This window comes from Triticum urartu, chromosome 6A (genome assembly GCF_056163025.1).
Source record: "Triticum urartu cultivar PI428250 chromosome 6A, HENAU_Tu73, whole genome shotgun sequence".
Lineage (NCBI taxonomy): Eukaryota > Viridiplantae > Streptophyta > Magnoliopsida > Poales > Poaceae > Triticum > Triticum urartu.
Genome location: NC_141878.1, coordinates 43,731,081 through 43,752,614, shown reverse-complemented (window position 1 = coordinate 43,752,614; position 21,534 = coordinate 43,731,081). Strand labels below are relative to the sequence as shown.

At 43.3% G+C, this 21,534-nt stretch overlaps 1 pseudogene; it reads right to left on the bottom strand.

Annotated features, from left to right (window-relative positions):
- Positions 1–1,517: 1,517 nt before the first annotated feature.
- On the bottom strand, positions 1,518–21,316 carry LOC147963754 (uncharacterized; annotated as a pseudogene).
- Between the last annotated feature and the right edge of the window lie 218 nt (positions 21,317–21,534).

Below are 21,534 nucleotides of genomic sequence, written 5' to 3'. Positions count from 1 at the left end.
GTATTACATGGGCACTTTTTGAACCCATGAATATTTTTAAATTTCATGGGCACTTTTTGAATTCATGAATATTTTTTCAAATTTGATCTCTATCCCCCTCCATCTCGATCGCTATCCCCATCCATCTCGATCTCGATCCCCCCGCACCCTCCCCCGCTAGCTCCACCACCGCCGACGACCCACCGCACCCTCCCCCGCTCCACCGTCGCCGCCGACCCACCGCACCCTCCCTGGCCCGCTCCACCGCCGCCGAGCACCCTCCCGCACCCTCCCCCGCTAGCTGCACCGCCGTCGCCGACCCACCGCACCCTCCCCCGCTCCACCGCCGCCGCCGACCCACCGCACCCTCCCCGGCCCGCTCCACCGCCGCCGAGCACCCCCCGCACCCTCCCCCGCTAGCTCCGCCGACGCCGACGACCCACCGCACCCTCCCCCGCTCCACTATTGCCGCCGACCCACCGCACCCTTCCCGGCCCGCTCCACCGCCGCCGAGCACCCCCATTTGATGATATTTTCGAATAACAAATTTGATAATATTTTTTCATATTTGTAAAAAAATTATTACTGTTTTTATAAAAAATTATTACTGTTTTTATAAAAAAATATTTAAAATAGCAACAAAAATAATAATAAACATACTAATGGCCCACCGCTCGTGTGGTGCGCCATTGCTATCTAAAAAAACATTCTAATGGCGCACCACTCGTGTAGTGCGCCATTGCTATCTAAAAATTATTCTAATGGCGCACCGCTCTTGGGTGCGCCATTAGAAATCTTCCCCTAGCTCTAACTCGCCCGACCCCTTCATCCCTCCATCTCGCCAGATCCACTTCCCCCCAAGCTTTGCCCCGACCCACGACAGCGCTGCCCCTGCGCCCCCACCACTGCAGCTCCGCCATCGTCGACGCCTCCGCGACCTCGCTGTCGCTGACAGCCTCTCCGCCATCGACCACGACGCCGGCCACCTGCTCCTCATCGCGCACGGGGCGCTCTTCCTCGTGCTCTCCTCACCAACCATGACGCCGGCCACCTGCTCATCACCAACCACGACGCCGGCCACCTGCTCCGTCATCTCCGGCAGAGGTTACTCCACCTAGCTGCAGCACTCGTGCGCTTGGCGGCTAGGGTTTGCCTCCAGCCCCTCCCCTCCCCCATCAACAAGAGGAGCATCTGGTGCCCCCGCCCTCGAGTTCGTCGATGGCGCCGTCCTCCAGCCGCAGCCGCCATAGGTACAGAGCCCCCGATTCCATCTTCCCCCTCGCCCCATTTTTTTCCTTGATCCAACCCATCTTTCAGATGCAACTCTGTGATCTCCATCTTTCAGATGTTATAGTGTACAGGAGCAACTTTGCACCAATGCATGATTCTAGTTTAAGTGCCAAACATTCTTAAACAAATGAATTTTTTTGCAATTTGACATGATTACTTTGATCTTCTAGATGCTTCAGTCTCATTGTAGATTGAATTTATTCACGCCATACATCTGTGTTGTGCTTCATAGGCAGCAACAATCGTTCTTATCGATATATGGCTGATAGCTTATCTGGTGCACCCATAATATCCTTTATGTTGAGCACTACACAACTAAAAGGTGTAGTTTACTCTTAAATGACAGTAATTTAGTTTACTGTTAAATTTCAGTTTCACGGGCTAGTTTCCAACAAACAAAGCCTATGCTTATGAAGAATAAATCAGCTGAAATGAGATACTGATCCTTTTTACTTTGTTTGTTCAGATTGTTGGAAATTTTAAGCTCTCAATCACTGAAGGCCACTGCAGTTCTTTGAATTCAACCATTTAGGTGAGCTACAACTAGGAGGATTTTGGAGTAGTACTCTGAAACTATTGCTGTTAGAACATGCTGTTACTTGTTGTCAGTTAACTGAATCAGTAAAAAACTCTTCTATGGAGTTAACCGAAGATCAGCAAGCAAATCAAAATATGCAACACATTTTGTTCAGTCCCTAAGTGACAACACAATTTCTTCAGTCTAGTGTAAATGTAACTGACTACTGGTCAAATACTCTAGTGTATTTAGTGTAAATCTAGTCTGAAACTAGTAGAGCTCTTGGTGATTTGAAAATTCAGTTTAAATAAAAATTTGGTACATGACTACTGATCATGTATGAAATATGTTGCTACTGGATGAACACAAGAACTACTCAATACAAAATTGATTTTGTAGAACAAGTCTTGTTGCCAGTCTTGAACCAACAGATAATCTTAATTGAAATTTGACCATGTCTTGTTGCCAGTCCTAATGAAAAAGCAACTGAATTTCCAACAACCTGCTAGGTAGAACAATCCATTTCCAACAACCTTCTAGGTAGAACAATCCATTACTACATGATTGCAACTGAATTGTCAACTCTATGTACTATGTATGTTGTGTCATGTGGTGTGGTCCGAGTGATCAGGTTTCAATTGATTTTGAATTTTTATGATTTTATGCACATAGGTGAAGCCACTGACTACACTTCAGGTTCTACTCCTGGAACACTTCAGGAATTTTACTTCATAACTGGAGTATTTTGATGATATTGGGGGGGTTTGTCTCCGACCATCGTGTCGTGATGATATTGTGGGGTGTTGTGGGGTTGCAGCTGGGCGGGAGTGGGGTAATGATTTTGCAGGTACCCCGAGAGGCCCTTGAGTTTGCCGAAATGTCGATTAACTTCCGTTTTGGAAAATTCGGGTACTCCATATGTCCTATTTTCAGCAAAGGTCATGCTGAAATTTTCCGTGAATTTTAGCATGACTTTGCTAAAAATCGGACATATGTGGTACTTGCTACTAATGCATGGGCCGGGGTATCTTAGTACTTAATTAAGTAAGATCAACTGCCTCTTGTGTTATGCATGGGCCTCGGTGTCGACAAACCCTAAATGATAAAACCTTGGCTTTTAGGGTGCCTCGGCGTCGACAAACCCTAAATGATAAAAGCTTAGCTTTTAGGATGCCTCGGTGTCGACAAACCCTAAATGATGAGACCATGATCTTGTTCCTTGACAATAACCAACTTTTTGACCAAACTTTTTTCCTATTTAGAGCGAAACATGGCCCGCAACGATGAGGCCGGCGGTTCGGGCGGCAAGCAATTCTGGGAGCTGTCCCAGGAGATGGAGGAACAACCTCACTGTTATGAGCACGCCGGGGAAGACACCGATCCTGACTACACAACACCTAGTGGCATCGGGGATGACACCACTGATGGTGCCGCCAAGGATGCCACCACTGATGCTGCTGCCGAGGATGCCACCACTGATGATGGCAGCGCACGCACAGATGGCAGCCAACCGAAGAGGCAACGGAAGGGCCGATGCCCGGACGTGCTCCACACCGTCAAGGAGGAATTTGCTCAAGTGGACTCTGACGGGAATCCAACGGAGCCCAAACAAATAGTCAAGGGGTACTCGGTTCAGCTCGGGTGCATTCTCCGGAGCACCGTGATGTCTACTACACAACCTTCTTCTTGTAGACGTTCTTGGACCTCCAAGTGCAGAGGTTTGTAGGACAGTAGCAAATTTCCCTCAAGTGGATGACCTAAGGTTTATCAATCCGTAGGAGGCGTAGGATGAAGATGGTCTCTCTCAAGCAACCCTGCAACCAAATAACAAAGAGTCTCTTGTGTCCCCAACACACCCAATACAACGGTAAATTGTATAGGTGCACTAGTTCGGTGAAGAGATGGTGAAACAAGTGGTATATGGATGGTAGATAAAGGTATTTGTAATCTGAAAAAATATAAACAGCAAGGTAACGAATGATAAAAGTGAGCGTAATGGTATTGCAATGCTAGGAAATAAGGCCTAGGGTTCATACTTTCGCTAGTGCAAGTTCCCTCAACAATAATAACATAATTGGATCACATAACTATCCCTCAACATGCAACAAAGAGTCACTCCAAAGTCACTAATAGCGGAGAACGAACGAAGAGATTATAGTAGAGTCCGAAACCACCTCAAAGTTATTCTTTCCAATCAATCTGTTGGGTAATTCCTATAAGTGTCACAAACAACCCTAGAGTTCGTACTAGAATAACACCTTAAGACACAAATCAATCAAAACCCTAATGTCACCTAGATACTCCAATGTCACCTCAAGTATCCGTGGGTATGATTATACGATATGCATCACACAATCTCAGATTCATCTATTCAACCAACACAAAGGACCTCAAAGAGTGCCCCAAAGTTTCTACCGGAGAATCACGATGAAAACATGTGACAACCACTATGCATAGGTTCATGGGCGGAACCCGCAAGTTGATCACCAAAACATACATCAAGTGAATCATGTGATATCCCATTGTCACCACAGATATCCATGGCAAGACATACATCAAGTGTTCTCAAATCTTTAAAGACTCAATCCGATAAGATAACTTCAAAGGGGAAACTCAATTCATTACAAGAGAGTAGAGGGGGGAAGAAACATCATAGGATCCAAATATAATAGCAAAGCTCGCGATACATCAAGATCGAATCATCTCAAGAACACGAGAGAGAGAGAGATCAAACACATAGCTACTGGTATATACTCTCAGTCCCGAGGGAGAACTACTCCCTCCTCGTCATGGAGAGCACCGAGATGATGAATATGGCCACCGGGAGGGATTGCCCCCTCCGGCAGGGTGCCGGAACGGGTCTAGATTGGTTTTCGGTGGCTACGGAGGCTTCTAGTGGCGGAACTCCTGATCTAATCTCTATTCTGGAAGTTTTAGGTTATGTAGGTATATATGGGTGCAGGAGGTACGTCGGTGGACCAAGGGGGGGGGGCCACGAGGCAGGGGGCGCGCCCCAGGGGGTGGGCGTGCCCGTACCCTCGTGAGCTCCTCCTTCATCTTCTGACGTAGGGTCCAAGTCTATCCGGTAGGTTTCCTTCCAAAAATAACTTCTCCAGTTGATTTCATTCCGTTTCGACTCCGTTTGATATTCCTTTTCTTCGAAACTCTGAAATAGGCATAAAACAACAAATCTGGGCTGGGCCTCCGGTTAATAGGTTAGTCCCAAAAAATAATATAAAAGTGAATAATAAAGCCCAACATTGCCCAAAACAGTAGATAATATAGCATGGAGCAATAAAAAATTATAGATACGTTGGAGACATATCAAGCATCCCCAAGCTTAATTCATGCTCGTCCTCGAGTTGGTAAATGATAAAAAAGATCATTTTTGATGTGGAATGCTAGTTGGCATAATTTCAATGTAATTCTTCTTACTTGTGATATGAATATTCAGATCCAAAAGATTCAAGACAAAAGTTCATATTGACATAAAAATAATAATACTTCAAGCATACTAACTAAGCAATTATGTCTTCTCAAAATAACATGGCCAAAGAAAGTTATCCCTACAAAATCATATAGTCTGGCTATGCTCCATCTTCACCACACAACATATTTAAATCATGTACAACCCCAATGACAAGCCAAGCAATTGTTTCATACTTTTGATGTTCTCAAACTTTTTCAATCTTCACGCAATACATGAGCGTGAGCCATGGATATAGCACTATAGGTGGAATAGAATGGTGGTTGTGGAGAAGAAAAAAGGGAGAAGATAGTCTCACATTGACTAGGTGTATCAACGGGCTATGGAGATGCCCATCAATAGATATCAATGTGAGTGAGTAGGGATTTCCATGCAATGGATGCACTAGAGCTATAAGTGTACGAAAGCTCAAAAAGAAACTAAGTGGGTGTGCATCCAACTTGCTTTCTCATGAAGACCTAGGGCAATTTGAGGAAGCCCATCATTGGAATATACAAGACAAGTTCTATAATGAAAGATTCCCACTAGTATATGAAAGTGATAACATGAGAGACTCTCTACTATGAAGATCATGGTGCTACTTTGAAGCACAAGTGTGCTAAAAGGATAGTAACAGTGTCCCTTCTCTCTTTTTTTGGGCCTTTTTCTCTTTTTTTATGGCCTCTTTTCTTTCTCTTTTTTTTGTTTGGGCTTCTTTGGCCTCTTTTATTTATTTTTCGTCAGCAGTCTCATCCCGACTTGTGGGGGAATCATAGTCTCCATCATCCTTTCCTCACTTGGGACAATGCTCTAATAATGATGATCATCACACTTTTATTTTTCTTACAACTCAACAATTACAACTCAATACTTAGAACAAAATATGAATCTATGTGAATGCCTCCGGCGGTGTACCGGGATATGCAATGACTCATGAGTGACATGTATGAAAGAATTATGAATGGTGGCTTTGCCACAAATACGACGTCAACTACATGATCATGCTAAGCAATATGACAATGATGGAGTGTGTCATAAATGGAATGGTGGAAAGTTGCATGGCAATATATCTCGGAATGGCTATGGAAATGCCATAATAGGTAGGTATGGTGGCTGTTTTGAGGAAGGTATATGGTGGGTGTATGATACCGGCGAAAGGTGCGCAGTATTAGAGAGGCTAGCAAAGGTGGAAGGGTGAGAGTGCGTATAATCTATGGACTCAACATTATTCATAAAGAACTCATATACTTATTGCAAAAATCTACAAGTTATCAAAGCAAAGTACTACGTGCATGCTCCTAGGGGGATAGATTGGTAGGAAAAGACCATCGCTCGTCCCCGACCGCGACTCATAAGGAGGACAATCAATAAATAAATCATGCTCCGACTTCATCACATAACGGTTCACCATACGTGCATGCTACGCGAATCACAAACTTCAACACAAGTATTTCTCAAATTCACAACTATCCAACTAGCATGACTCTAATATTACCACCCTCATATCTCAAAACAATCATCAAGTATCAAACTTCTCTTAGTATTCAACACACTCATAAGAGAATTTTATTATTCTTGAATACCAAGTATATTATTATTAAGCAAATTACCATGCTATTAAGAGACTCTCAAAATAATTTAAGTGAAGCATGAGAGATCAATAGTTTGTTTAAAACAAATCCACCACCGTGCTCTAAAAGATCTAAGTGAAGCGCATAGAGCAAAATTATAACTTCAAAAGATATAAGTGAAGCACATAGAGCAAAACTACATAGCTCAAAAGATATAAGTGAAGCACATAGAGCAAAACTACATAGCTCAAAATATATAAGTGAAGCACATAGAGTATTCTATAAAATTTTAATTCATGTATGGCTCTCTCAAAAGGTGTGTACAGCAAGGATGATTGTGGCATACTAAGACACAAAGACATAAATAATACAAGACGCTCCAAGCAAAACACATATCATGTTGGTGAATAAAAATATAGCTCCAAGTAAATTACCGATGGAAGTGGACGAAAGAGGGGATGCCTTCTGGGGCACCCGCAAGCTTTGGCTCTTGCCACTCCTTATTCCATAGTCCATCGAATCTTTACCCAAAACTTGAAAATTTCACAACACAAAACTTAAAGTAGAAAACTCGTGAGCTCCGTTAGCGAAAGAAAATAAATCACCAGTACAAGGTACTGTAATGAACTCATTCTTTATTTATATTGGTGTTAAACCTACTGTATTCCAACTTCTCTATGGTTTATAAACTATTTTACTAGCCATAGATTCATCGAAATAAGCAAACAACACACGGAAAACAGAATCTGTCAAAAACAGAACAGTCTGTAGTAATATGGATCAAACGTATACTTCGGAACTCATAAAATTCTCAAATAAATTGCTGGACCTGAGGAATTTATCTATTAATCATCTGCAAAAAGAATTAACTAAATATCACTCTCCAATAAAAAAATTACAGCAGTTCTCGTGAGCGCTAAAGTTTCTGTTTTTTACAGTATGATCAACAAGACTTTTCCCAAGTCTTCCCAAAGGTTCTACTTGGCACAAACACTAATTAAAAGCATAAAACCACATCTAAACAGAGGCTATATGAATTATTTATTAATAAATAGGAACAAAAAGCAAGGGACAAACGTAAAGTTGGGTTGCCTCCCAACAAGCGCTATCGTTTAACGCCCCTAGCTAGGCATGATGATTTCAATGATGCTCACATAAAAGATAAGAATTGAAACATAAAGAGAGCATCATAAAGAATATGACTAGCACATTTAAGTCTAACATACTTCCTATGCATAGGGATTTTGTAAGCAAACAAATTATGGAAACAATAATCAATTAGCATAGGAGGGCAAAACAAGCATAACTTCAAAACTTTAAGCACATAGAGAGGAAACTTGATATTATTGCAATTACTACAAGAATATATTCCTCCCTCATTATAATTTTCAGTAGCATCATGAATAAATTCGACAATATAACCAGCACCTAAAGCATTCTTTTCATGATCTACAAGCATAGAAAATTTACTACTCTCCACATAGGCAAATTTCTTCTCATGAATAATAATGGGAGCAAACTCAACAAAATAACTATCATGTGATTGAAAATTAAGATCAAGATGACAAGTTTCATGGTTATCATTATTCTTTAAAGCATACGTGTCATCACAGTAATCATTATAGATAGAAGGCATGCTTTCATCATAATAAATTTGCTCATTAAAACTTGGGGGACAAAAAATATCATCTTCATCAAACATAGCTTCCCCAAGCTTGTGGCTTTGCATATCATTAGCATCATGGATATTCAAGTAATTCATACAAACAACATTGCAATCATGTTCATCATTCAAATATTTAGTGCCAAACATTTTATAAATTTCTTCTTCTAGCACTTGAGCACAATTATCCTTTCCATCATACTCACGAAAGATATTAAAAAGGTGAAGCGTATGAGACAAACTCAATTCCATTTTTTTGTAATTTTCTTTTATAGACTAAACTAGTGATAAAACAAGAAACTAAAAGACTCGATTGCAAGATCTAAAGATATACCTTCAATCGCTAACCTCCCCGGCAACGACGCCAGAAAAGAGCTTGATGTCTACTACACAACCTTCTTCTTGTAGACGTTGTTGGGCCTCCAAGTGCAGAGGTTTGTAGGACAGTAGCAAATTTCCCTCAAGTGGATGACCTAAGGTTTATCAATCCATAGGAGGCGTAGGATGAAGATGGTCTCTCTCAAGCAACCCTGCAACCAAATAACAAAGAGTCTCTTGTGTCCCCAACACACCCAATACAACGGTAAATTGTATAGGTGCACTAGTTCGGCGAAGAGATGGTGAAACAAGTGGTATATGGATGGTAGATAAAGGTATTTGTAATCTGAAAAAAATAAAAACAGCAAGGTAACGAATGATAAAAGTGAGCGTAAACAGTATTGCAATGCTAGGAAATAAGGCCTAGGATTCATACTTTCGCTAGTGCAAGTTCCCTCAACAATAATAACATAATTGGATCACATAACTATCCCTCAACATGCAACAAAGAGTCACTCCAAAGTCACTAATAGCGGAGAACGAACGAAGAGATTATGGTTGGGTACGAAACCACCTCAAAGTTATTCTTTCCAATCAATCCGTTGGGCTATTCCTATAAGTGTCACAAACAGCCCTAGAGTTCGTACTAGAATAACACCTTAAGACACAAATCAATCAAAACCATAATGTCACCTAGATACTCCAATGTCACCTCAAGTATTCGTGGGTATGATTATACGATATGCATCACACAATCTCAGATTCATCTATTCAACCAACACAAAGGACCTCAAAGAGTGCCCCAAAGTTTCTACCGGAGAATCACGACGAAAACATGTGCCAACCCCTATGCATAGGTTCATGGGCGGAACCCGCAAGTTGATCACCAAAACATACATCAAGTGAATCACATGATATCCCATTGTCACCACAGATATCCACGGCAAGACATACATCAAGTGTTCTCAAATCTTTAAAGACTCAATCCGATAAGATAACTTCAAAGGGGAAACTCAATTCATTACAAGAGAGTAGAGGGGGTAAGAAACATCATAGGATCCAAATATAATAGCAAAGCTCGCGATACATCAAGATCGTATCATCTCAAGAACACGAGAGAGAGAGATCAAACACATAGCTACTGGTACATACCCTCAGCCCCGAGGGAGAACTACTCCCTCCTCGTCATCGAGAGCACCGGGATGATGAAGATGGCCATCGGGGAGGGATTGCCCCCTCCGGCAGGGTGCCGGAACAGGTCTACACTAGTAGAAAACGGGCCTATTGTCCCGGTCCATAAGGGCCTTTTGTCATGGTTCCTGAACCAGGACTAAAGGGTCGTTACTAATGCCCTGTCCCTTTAGTCCCGGTTTGGTCCAGAACCGGGACAGATGGGCCTCCACGTGGCCTGTGCATGGAGCCCAGGTAGGAGGGCCTTTGTCCCGGTTGGTGGCACCAACCGGGACCAATAGACATCCACGCGTCAGCATTTTTGTGGCTGGGGTTTTTGTTCCTTTTGAAGGGGGGGTGAGGTTGGGGGTTTTGGGGGGTTAATTTAGGTGTTTCATATATTGTGTTAGCTAGCTATAATTAATAGAGAGAAGTGTCCTCTCTTATGTCCGTGCTTGGTCGACGCTACGTACTATACATACGTATAGAGAGGACTAGACACGCTAGCTAGCCAGTAAGCAAATGAAGGAAACAGAAGATCGTCATGAACATATATGCATATAGAGAGAAGTGATATCGACCACCTCTCTTTCTCCGAGAGATTGGTCGAACAACAAGTTCTCGTATATCTATCCGACACTACCGGCTACATATATACAATAATTATCTCTTACAAATATAATCTCCTAACATACGAACGCATAGTCCACATAGTATTCTCCGTCTTCAGCGATCATGTGGTCAAGAAAGAATGCCGCCAATTCCTCTTGAATTGCTCGCATGCGAGCTGGTGCTAGGAGTTCATCCCTCTTCCGAAACATCTAATTTGAAGAAGGGGGTCAATACATATATATATAAATGAATGAAACTCAACACAAATGATGGTAATAAAATAAAATTGTGAATATTGTTATTTACGCACTTCATATTGTTCGTCAGAGTAGGCCCGCTCACAGGTCGTGTGGCGGATGGACTTGCAAACGTAGTATCCACAAAAATCATTCCCTTGTTCCTGCCACAACCACTTTACAAGAAATAGAGGTCAATCAAACTGATAAGCAACAATGCCAAATGGTATTGATGAAACTAGCGCTTGAATCACTAGGAGATGCGCGGAACATGCTACTATTGTACTTACTTTCGGGTGTCTAAATTCCAGCTTCCTCGGCAGTCCCGGAGCTTTTTTGGTGAATTTTCTCCAAACCCTGCCAGATAAAGAAAACAATTACTTGATATCATAAATGAACAAAGTTGCTGATATGGTGGATAATGATCGATTTAACTTACTTCTCGAGCATTTGAGTCATGTCCGCATACTCCTGGGGATCTTTTCGTTTAGAGTCCAAGACAGTTACTACTCCCTGCTCAAGCTTAATCTCTAGGAGAATATAGTGGAACCTGCACACGCATGCATAACTCATCAATTACATTACTATTACCTTGACTAATATATAAGGGAAACCGAATATGCACAAGACAGTAACACTCACTTGAAGTTATAAGGAAAGGGTATTATATCTTTGTTTTCATTTAATACAACGATCGTAGCAAGTTGGCCTCGGTATCTGCGGCATGAAATTTAACCTCAATTGCATCTATGAGATTTGTGTTAATGAACCCAATATCACCGATTTGTCTTTTCTTCAATTCGACGATCTTCAATCTGCATAATATAGTGAGGATAATTATAAATACATGCAATGAAAGAGCTGAGCTATATAGAGAGACTTAATGACAGAAGTAGTACTACTTATAGACAGTAGCAGGTGACTGTTGCTTTATCGAGGGCCAATTGATTGAAAAACTGAAAGAACTCCTCAAATGGAACAGGCAATAGTTCAATTCCAATGAGGTCATGCTCCTTTTTAACTCTCACATACAAAGTATTCCTCCCCCTAGACTCTCTGCAGATTTTCAAGTACCAATCATGCAATCTTCGCATCATCATTGATAGAGATCTTTCATCTTTGACAAGAGGCTTCCCGTACTCGTATCTTTGTATCTGCACCTCCATGAAATCATAATGTACATTGTCAGATAGGTAATCTCCAAGATTGCTATAACCGGGCACCATCCTCGGATCATTAGCGACGATGTCGCTAGGCACCTTGAGCGGGGGCATGATTTCTTTGCTTGCTCACCGAGCTGGGCAATTTGTTTCCCAGCAAGTCGTTCTTTCATCCTTTGATCACTGACAGTACTTCCCGACCGCTCCGCTTCGGCAAATGCCTTTCCAATAATGCGCTCATAGTTTCCTTTGGGCGGAGACTTGGGTGGTTTTGTCAGGGCAACCAGAGTGCGCTTCGCTTTCACCGGATCTACCTTCTCCTCCGGAGGTGGATGTTTCTTTGCTTTCACCCCTTCAAAGAAGTTCCTCACTTATTCTCGCACGATCTCGGCGTTCTCCTCCGGGGTCCTCTCGTATGGTAACTTCTCTGGAGTCTTTAGAGAAGGACCGAATCTGTATGTCCTCCCGCCTTTGGCTGTACTGCTAGACGCCGGCAGAGCAGACGGAACGGCTGTCTTCTTTACTTGCTTACAAGGCGGAGGAGAAGGACTACGACGCGTCGGAGCAGCCGGAGCGGCGGCAGGTCTCTTCCGCCCTTGCTGACGAGGCGGAGAAGGAGGAGGCTGGCTGCTCGGGCGCGCCGGCGTAGGCGGAGAAGGAGGCGGAGTGCCGCCACGCGCCGGAGAAGGAGCCGACCGAGTGCCCTGATCGTCACTCTCCGGAGGAGGAGGCGATGGAGGAGGCGGAGTGCCCTGACTCGCCGGAGGAGGAGGAGGCGCAGGCGTCCAGTTTGGAAGGTTGATGAGCTCCTTCCGCCATAGGCATGGAGTCTTCAGAGTAGAACCTAGCCGAGTCTCCCCTTCCCCAGTAGGGTGGTCAAGCTGGAGGTCCTCAAATCCCTCCGTTATTTCATCCACCATCACCCTGGCATATCCTTCTGGAATCAGCCAGAAGTGAAAAGTTGCACTGGGTTCAGTAGGAAAAACAGAGCCAACAGCCGCCTTGACCTTCATATTAATCCCTTGCGTCATAAGGTGGCAATTTTGAGACTCTGTGATAGCATCCACGGGATAGCTGGCAGGAGCCGTCAAGACATGCTTCGGCTCAAGCAGCTCGGTGGAAGCCACGCTGCTTCTCCGCTGAGATGGCGGGGTAGCTTCGGGGGAAGCTTCGGCAGTTCGTTTGCTGCGATTTGCTTCTCGTTCCTCTATCTCTTGTACCCTAGCGTGCAGCGCTTGCAGTTGGGTCTGCTCCACTTTCTTCCTCCTCTCGTGGCATTTGTAACCGCCTATGTCCAGAAACCCAACCTTCCACAGAATGGAGCCTGCATGCCTCATGTCCGTCCAGGGTGCTCAGGATTCCCGAGGGCCATTGTGAGCTCGTCGTTCTCTCTGTCTAGAATGAACATCCCTTGCTGCGCTGCTTCGATATAGTGCTTAAGCATCTTGACTGGTATTTCCATTTGCTCGTCCGTCCAAATGCACTTCCCTGATACAGGGTCCAAGGTTCCGCTAGCCCCGAAGAACCAAGTCCGGCAACGGTATGGCCAGTTAATTGTCTCTGGTTCGATCCCTTTATCAACCAGATCATTCTCAGTCTTGGCCCACTTAGGCCGAGCTATGAGGTAGCCACCTGACCCCGTGCGATGGTGATGCTTCTTCTTTGCAACATTTTGCTTGTTTGTCGCCGACATCTTCTTACTCTTTTCTGATATCTTTTGGGCCACAAATGCGGGCCAGTGATCTCTGATCTTCTCATATCTGCCCTTGAATTCTGGTGTCTCTTTTTTATTGACAAACTTATTCAGCTCGTTCTTCCACCTCCTGAATAGGCCTTCCATCCTCTTAAGAGCAAAAGACTTGATTAATTGCTCTTTAACTGGCTTCTCCGGATCATCCTTTGGCACAGGGTGAAATTTGACTTCAGCTTAGTCCAAAGATCATTTTCTGCATATCATTGACATAAGACACCTCAAGGTCTTCTGTAGCCGGCTTTAACCATTGCTGGATGCTGATCGGGATCTTGTCCCTAACTAGAACCCCGCACTGAGCAACAAATGCGTTCTTTGTCCGGATGGGTTCAATCGATTGGCCGTCGGGCGCGATTGCTATGATCTCAAACCTTTCATCCGAGCTCAACTTTTTCTTCGGGGCTCGTCTCTTTACCGAAGTTGTGCTAGATCCAGAGGGCTAGAAAAAAGAACGAAGACTTAATTAAAATGTGTACATACCAAAACAATGAATGCATCAATTAGCTAGTCAGCACAGGCTTAACTAATATATATACCTGGCCGGACTCGGTTCGGTCACCGGAACCGTCATCACGGTCTCCTTCTCGCACCGGCATTGGGTCACCGGAGCCGTCCTCACGGTCTCCTTCTTGCACCGGCATTGGGTCACCAGAGCCATCATAATCATAGCCAGCTGCTTCCAGACCATCGGTGTCGTTGAGAAACAACGAGCAGACGGCATCACTTCCTCGTGTGATTATGTCCCCCAACAACTCTTCTTGTACTTCGTCTCGGGCGGTGTCCATAGTTTCTACAAATATTTACAACATGGTGATTATTATTCAAACATGACAAATGGATATATTAGTGGCAAACATAGAACTAATATTAATTAGTGGCCTCGACGCTGCTTCTCTAGGGTTTGGGGTGGCCTCGACAACGCTTCAAGGGTTTGGGGTATATCGACAACGACGACATACATACATGGGAAAATAATATTATGGGGGAGGGAGTATATCGACCCCCCACGTGTTGAAGTTATCGGGAGGGGGTATATCGACCCCCCCCCCCACCACGTGTTGAAGTTATCGGGAGTTTATATCGACACGACATACGTACATGGGAAAATAATATTATCCTGGAGGGGGTATATTGACCCCCCCCCCTCGTGTTGAAGTTATCGGGAGGGGGTATATCGACCCCCCCCCCCCACGTGTCGAAGAAAAAAAAAGAAGAAAAAAAAGAGGAGAAGAAGAAAGGAATACAGGAGAAGAAGAAAAAATAGAATATGAGGGGGGGTCGATATACCCCCTCCCCGATAATCTATCTTTTGCATATATATATACATGAACACACACACACATATATATATACACACACACAGAGAGAGAACATATATACGTGTGGCTTGTGGGACGTGGATGTAGTGTTTGACACCGACGGCCACATGTATCTCACACCGACAATACTTGCTATTTAGTGTTTCCTCTACCGCTCGGCGACCCTCGACGACCCTCGTTCCCGATAAAAAAAGAGGAAGAAGAAAAAAAATAGGAGAAGAAAGAATACAGGAGAAGAACTCCTCTATTCTTTCTTATCCTCTTTTTTTCTTCCTCTTCTTTTTTATCCTCTTCTTCCTCTCATGTTCGACGACCCTCGACCCGTCGACGACCCTAGACCCCCTCTCGACCCTCGACCCCTCGACGACCATCGACCCCCTCTCGACCCTCGACCCCTCGGTGACCCTCGACCCCCTCTCGACCCTCGACCCGTTGGCGACCCTCGACCCCCTCTCGACCCCATGACGATCCTAGAACTTTTTTTCTCCCCGATAACATTTTTTTCTCCGAGAGAATTAGTGTTCCCGAGTGAACCGGAGGGGGACATTGGTCATATCGGATTCGTCATATTTTCTACGAATGTTCTATATACATACATCCATCGGTATCATTCCATACATACATAGACATCTACATTATATATGAACAAGAAATATCAAAATTTACATATACATACACACATACATACATACACATGACCCCCCTCATTCATCATATCAAATTCCTCATATCAATATTTTGCAAGGGGAAGGTAGGAATGGGGCAGGATGGGGCGGTAGCTACCTCTCCTGGCAGGATCGGGGAGGAGACGCGGGCGGCCGGCATCGGGGGAGACGGCGACGAGGACGGGCTCGGGGTCGGCGAGGGCAACGGCGGGGCGCGCTCGGCGACGACGGCGAGGCAGGGCGCGCTCGAGGGTGGCGGATGGGCTCGGGGGCGCAGGGGGTGCGGTAGGGCACGCTTAGGGGCGGTGGACGGCAACGGCGTGGGCGACGGACGGCGTCGGCCTGGGCGGCGGACGGCGATGGCGTGGGCTCGGGGGCGGGGCAGGGGCAACGGCGTGGGCGGCGAAGGCGAGGCAGCCTGGCGGCGATGAGCTCGGCGGCGTCGGGGGGAAATGGGCGATGTAAACTGAAACTGCTAAGTGGTGGGTATATATACATGAAGCATTGGTCTCAGTTCGTGGCACGAACCGGTACCAATGCCACCTATGGTCACGGTTCGTGCTACCAACCGGGACCAAAGGTCTCATTTCGGCAGCCCAAAGGGCGGGAAGCAGAGGCCATTGGTCCCGGTTCGTCGCATGAACCGGGACCATAGGTAGGCATTCGTACCGGTTTGTGCCACGAACAGGTACGAATGCCCCCCTATGGTCCCGGTTCGTGCGTCTAACCGGGACCAATGGCCTGCGCCGCGGTGCAGTGCGGTGGGATTTTTAGTCCTACCTCGCTAGCTGAAGAGCTCCCGCACCTGTTTATAAGCCCTGCTCTGTGTTCCCTTTCGAACTCCTCTGAACTACAGGCTTATGGGCCTAATGGGACACTTCAATGCCTGTGGGCCTACTGAGCCTGCTGCGGGCCTGAATCCTGGCCCATGGTTGGGTTTCTCGTCGTATTCAGGCCGTGCTGGCCCAGTAAGTGGCATTTTTTCTTTTTTGCTATTTTTTTTTCATTTCTACTAGAACTAAATACTTATAGTTTTTTAGTGATTTCTTTTTTCTTTTAGGTCACAAAAATTATAAACTTTCTGTTAGTGCCATTAGTTTTAAAACTTGAATAGTTTAAATTTGAATTTTTTAAAATTTGTGTGAATCACTAGTTTATGAATAACTTTACTATAAAAATTGATTTTTGAGTCATTCTTTTTCCTGCTATTTAATATTACTATGTTTTATCATTATACTCAACTTGGTAATTTTAGTTAGTCATAACAAATATTATATGCATTTTTTTCTTTTTTGCTATTTATTTTTTCATTTCTACTTAGAACTAAATACTTATAGTTTTTTAGTGATTTATTTTTTCTTTTAGGTCACAAAAATTATAAACTTTCTGTTAGTGCCATTAGTTTTAAATTTTGAATAGTTTAAATTTGAATTTTTTAAAATTTGTGTGAATCACTAGTTTATGAATAACTTTACTATAAAAATTGATTTTTGAGTCATTCTTTTTCCTGCTATTTAATATTACTGTGTTTTATCATTATACTCAATTTGGTAATTTTAGTTAGTCATAACAAATATTATAGGCGGTTTTTTTTTCTTTTTTCCTATTTATTTTTTCATTTCTACTTAGAACTAAATACTTATAGTTTTTTAGTGATTTCTTTTTTCTTTTAGGTTACAAAAATTATAAACTTTCTGTTAGTGCATTAGTTTTAAAATTTGAATAGTTTAAATTTGATTTTTTTTTAAATTTGTGTGAATCACAAGTTTGTGATTAACTTTACTGAAAAATGAACATAGATGCACCTATAGAGAAAATTCAACCTAAATTCGTAATCAATTTCTATGAATTTCAGAGAAATTCATTATGAATTTAGGTCAAATTCCCTATATAGGGGCATCTATTTTAACTTTGAGAGGAGCTCAACAAGGCAGAGAGGGACGAGCTTATAAACCGGTGTGGGCGCCCTTCGGTTGGCGAGGTGGGACTAAACTCTGAGCGCAACGAGGACCAACCCTTTAGTCCCGGTTTGTGGCACAAACCGGGACTAATGGTCATGGGCCAGGGGCGAGCCCTATTTTTTTCCAGTTTTTTTGTTTTGTTTTCTGCATTATTTATTTTCTTTTGTTTTTTGCTTCATTTTTTAATTCTTTTTTCTTTTAGTTTTAGAAAAATTATAAACTTTCTGTTAGTGCCAATAGTTTTCAAATTTGAAAACACTTTTTTAGTTTTTTTTTGTTTTCTTTGTTGATTTATTTATTTTATTTTGTTTCTACTTACAACAAAATACTTACTGTTGCTATTTTTATTTTTTCCAGTTTTTTTGTTTTGTTTTCTGTATTATTTATTTTCTTTTGTTTTTTGCTTTATTTTTTAATTGTTTTTGCTTTTAGGTCAGCAAAATTATAAACTTTCTGTTAGTGCCATTAGTTTTAGAAAAATTATAAACTTTCTATTAGTGCCATTAGTTTTCAACTTTGAAAACACTTTTTTAGTTTTTTTTGTTTTCTTTGTTGCTTTATTTATTTTATTTTGTTTCTACTTACAACAAAATACTTACTGTTGCTATTTTTATTTTTTCCATTTTTTTGTTTTGTTTTCTGTATTATTTATTATCTTTTGTTTTTTGCTTTATTTTTTAATTCTTTGTGCTTTTAGGTCAGCAAAATTATATACTTTTTGTTAGTGCCATTAGTTTTAGAAAAATTATAAACTTTCTGTTAGTGCCATTAGTTTTCAAATTTGAATAGTTAAAATTTGAATTCTTTGAAATTTGTGCGAATCACAAGTTTGTGATTAACTTTACTAAAAAATGAACATAGATGCACCTATAGAGAAAATTCGACCTAAATTCATAGTTTTCAAATGAACTCTGAAAAAGTTGGCATAGCATACTTGTGTGTTACAAAGTTGGCATGGTATCATCATAATAGTTGCGGGAGAAAGTCTTCACTTTTTCTTCGCTTGTGTCATTTGCTTATTGCACCATAACCATGGATAATCTTCATCGTTAATTAGGATGCTTGGGTCAGCCTTGACATTGAAGGGAGGAATTTCATGAAACTTTTCATAATCTTCAGACATGTTTGTGTTGCCCTCCACTCCCAGGATATCCCTTTTTCCTGAAAGAACTATGTGGCGCTTTGGATCATCGTATGATGTATTCGCTTCCTTATCTTTTCTTTTTCTCGGTTTGGTAGACATGTCCTTCACATAAATAACTTGTGCCACATCATTGGCTAGGACAAACGGTTCGTCAGTGTACCCAAGATTTTTCAGATCCACTGTTGTCATTCCGTACTGTGGGTGTACCTGTACCCCGCCTCCTGACAGATTGACCCATTTGCACTTAAACAAAGGGACCTTAAAATCATGTCCGTAGTCAAGTTCCCATATGTCCACTATGTAACCATAATATGTGTCCTTTCCGCTCTCGGTTGCTCCATCAAAGCGGACACCGCTGTTTTGGTTGGTGCTCTTTTGATCTTGGGCGATCGTGTAAAATGTATTCCCATTTATCTCGTATCCTTTGTAAGTCAATACAGTCAAAGATGGTCCCTGGACAACAAGTACAACTCATCACAAACAGTGTTGTCACCTCTGAGACGTGTTTCCAACCAACTGCTGAAAGTCCTGATGTGTTCACATGTAATCCAGTTGTCGCACTGCTCCAGGTGTTTGGAGCGAAGACTATTCTTGTGTTCATCGACATACGGGGTCACCAGGGTAGAGTTCTCTAGAACTGTGTAGTGTGCTTGAGACCAAGAATATCCATCCCTGCATATTATTGAGTCATTTCCAAGAGTGCCTTTTCCAGTCAGTCTCCCCACATACCGCGATTTAGGGAGACCTATCTTCTTAAGGCCAGGAATAAAGTCAACACAAAACCCGATAACATCCTCTGTTTGATCGCCCATGGAGATGCTTCCTTCTGGCTTAGCACGGTTACGGACATATTTCTTTAGGACTCCCATGAACCTCTCAAAGGGGAACATATTGTGTAGAAATACGGGCCCCAGAATGACAATCTCGCCGACTAGATGAACTAGGACGTGCGTCATGATATTGAAGAAGGATGGTGGGAACACCAGCTCAAAACTGACAAGACATTGTGCCACATCAATCCTTAGCCTTGGTACGATTTCTGGATCGATCACCTTCTGAGAGATTGCATTGAGGAATGCACATAGCTTCACAATGGCTAATCGGACGTTTTCCGGTAGAAGCCCCCTCAATGCAACCGGAAGCAGTTGCGTCATAATCATGTGGCTGTCATGAGACTTTAGGTTCTGGAACTTTTTCCCTAGCATATTTATTATTCCCTTTATATTCGACAAGAAGCCAGTCGGGACCTTCATACTGAGCAGGCATTCAAACAAGATTTCTTTCTCTTCTTCCGTAAGAGCGTAGCTGGCAGCACCTTCATACTGCTTTGGAGGCATGCCATCTTTTTCATGCAAATGTTGCAGGTCCTCCCGTGACTCAGGTGTATCTTTTGTCTTTCCGGTACGCATGGCAGGATTCTTCCGGTGATCTGCCTCGCCTTTGAAATGCTTGCCTTTCTTTCGACATTGATGGTTGGTGGGAAGAAATCAACGATGGCCCAGGTACACATTCTTCCTGCATTTGTCTAGGTATATACTTTCAGTGTCATCTAAACAGTGTGTGCATGCGTGGTATCCTTTCTTTGTTTGTCCTGAAAGATTACTAAGAGCGGGCCAACCGTTGATGGTCACAAACAGCAATGCCTTTAGGTTAAATTCCTCCTGTCTGTGCTCATCCCATGTACGTACACCATTTCCATTCCACAGCTGTAAAATTTCTTCAACTAATGGCCTTAGGTACACATCAATTTCGTTGCCGGGTTGCTTAGGGCCTTGGATGAGAACTGGCATCATAATGAACTTCCGCTTCATGCACATCCAAGGAGGAAGGTTATACATACATAGAGTCACGGGCCAGGTGCTGTGATTGCTGCTCTACTCCCCGAAAGGATTAATACCATCCGCGCTTAAAGCAAACCATACGTTCCTTGGGTCCTTTGCAAACTCATCCCAGTACTTTCTCTCGATTTTTCTCCACTGTGACCCGTCAGCGGGTGCTCTCAACTTCCCGTCTTTCTTACGGTCCTCACTGTGCCATCGCATCAACTTGGCATGCTCTCCGTTTCTGAACTGACGTTTCAACCGTGGTATTATAGGAGCATACCACATCACCTTCGCAAGAACCCTCTTCCTGGGGGGCCAGCCGTCAACATCACCAGGGTCATCTCGTCTGATCTTATACCGCAATGCACCGCATATCGAGCATGCGTTCAGATCCTTGTATGCACCGCGGTAGAGGATGCAGTCATTAGGGCATGCAGGTATCTTCTCCACCTCCAATCCAAGAGGGCATACGACCTTCTTTGCTGCGTATGTACTGTCCGGCAATTAGTTATCCTTTGGAAGCTTCTGCTTCAATACTTTCAGTAGCTTCTCAAATCCTTTGTCAGGCACAGCATTCTCTGCCTTCCACTGCAGTAATTCCAGTACGGTACCGAGCTTTGTGTTGCCATCTTCACAATTGGGGTACAACCCTTTTTTGTGATCCTCTAACATGCGATCGAACTGTAGCTTCTCCTTTTGACTTTCGCATTGCGTCCTTGCATCGACAATGACCCGGCGGAGATCATCATCATTAGGCACATCGTCCGGTTCCTCTTGATCTTCAGCAGCTTCACCCGTTGCAGCATCATTGGGAACATCATCTGGTTCCTCTTGATCTTCACCGGCTCCCCCCGTTGTAGCATCACCGTATTCAGGGGGCACATAGTTGT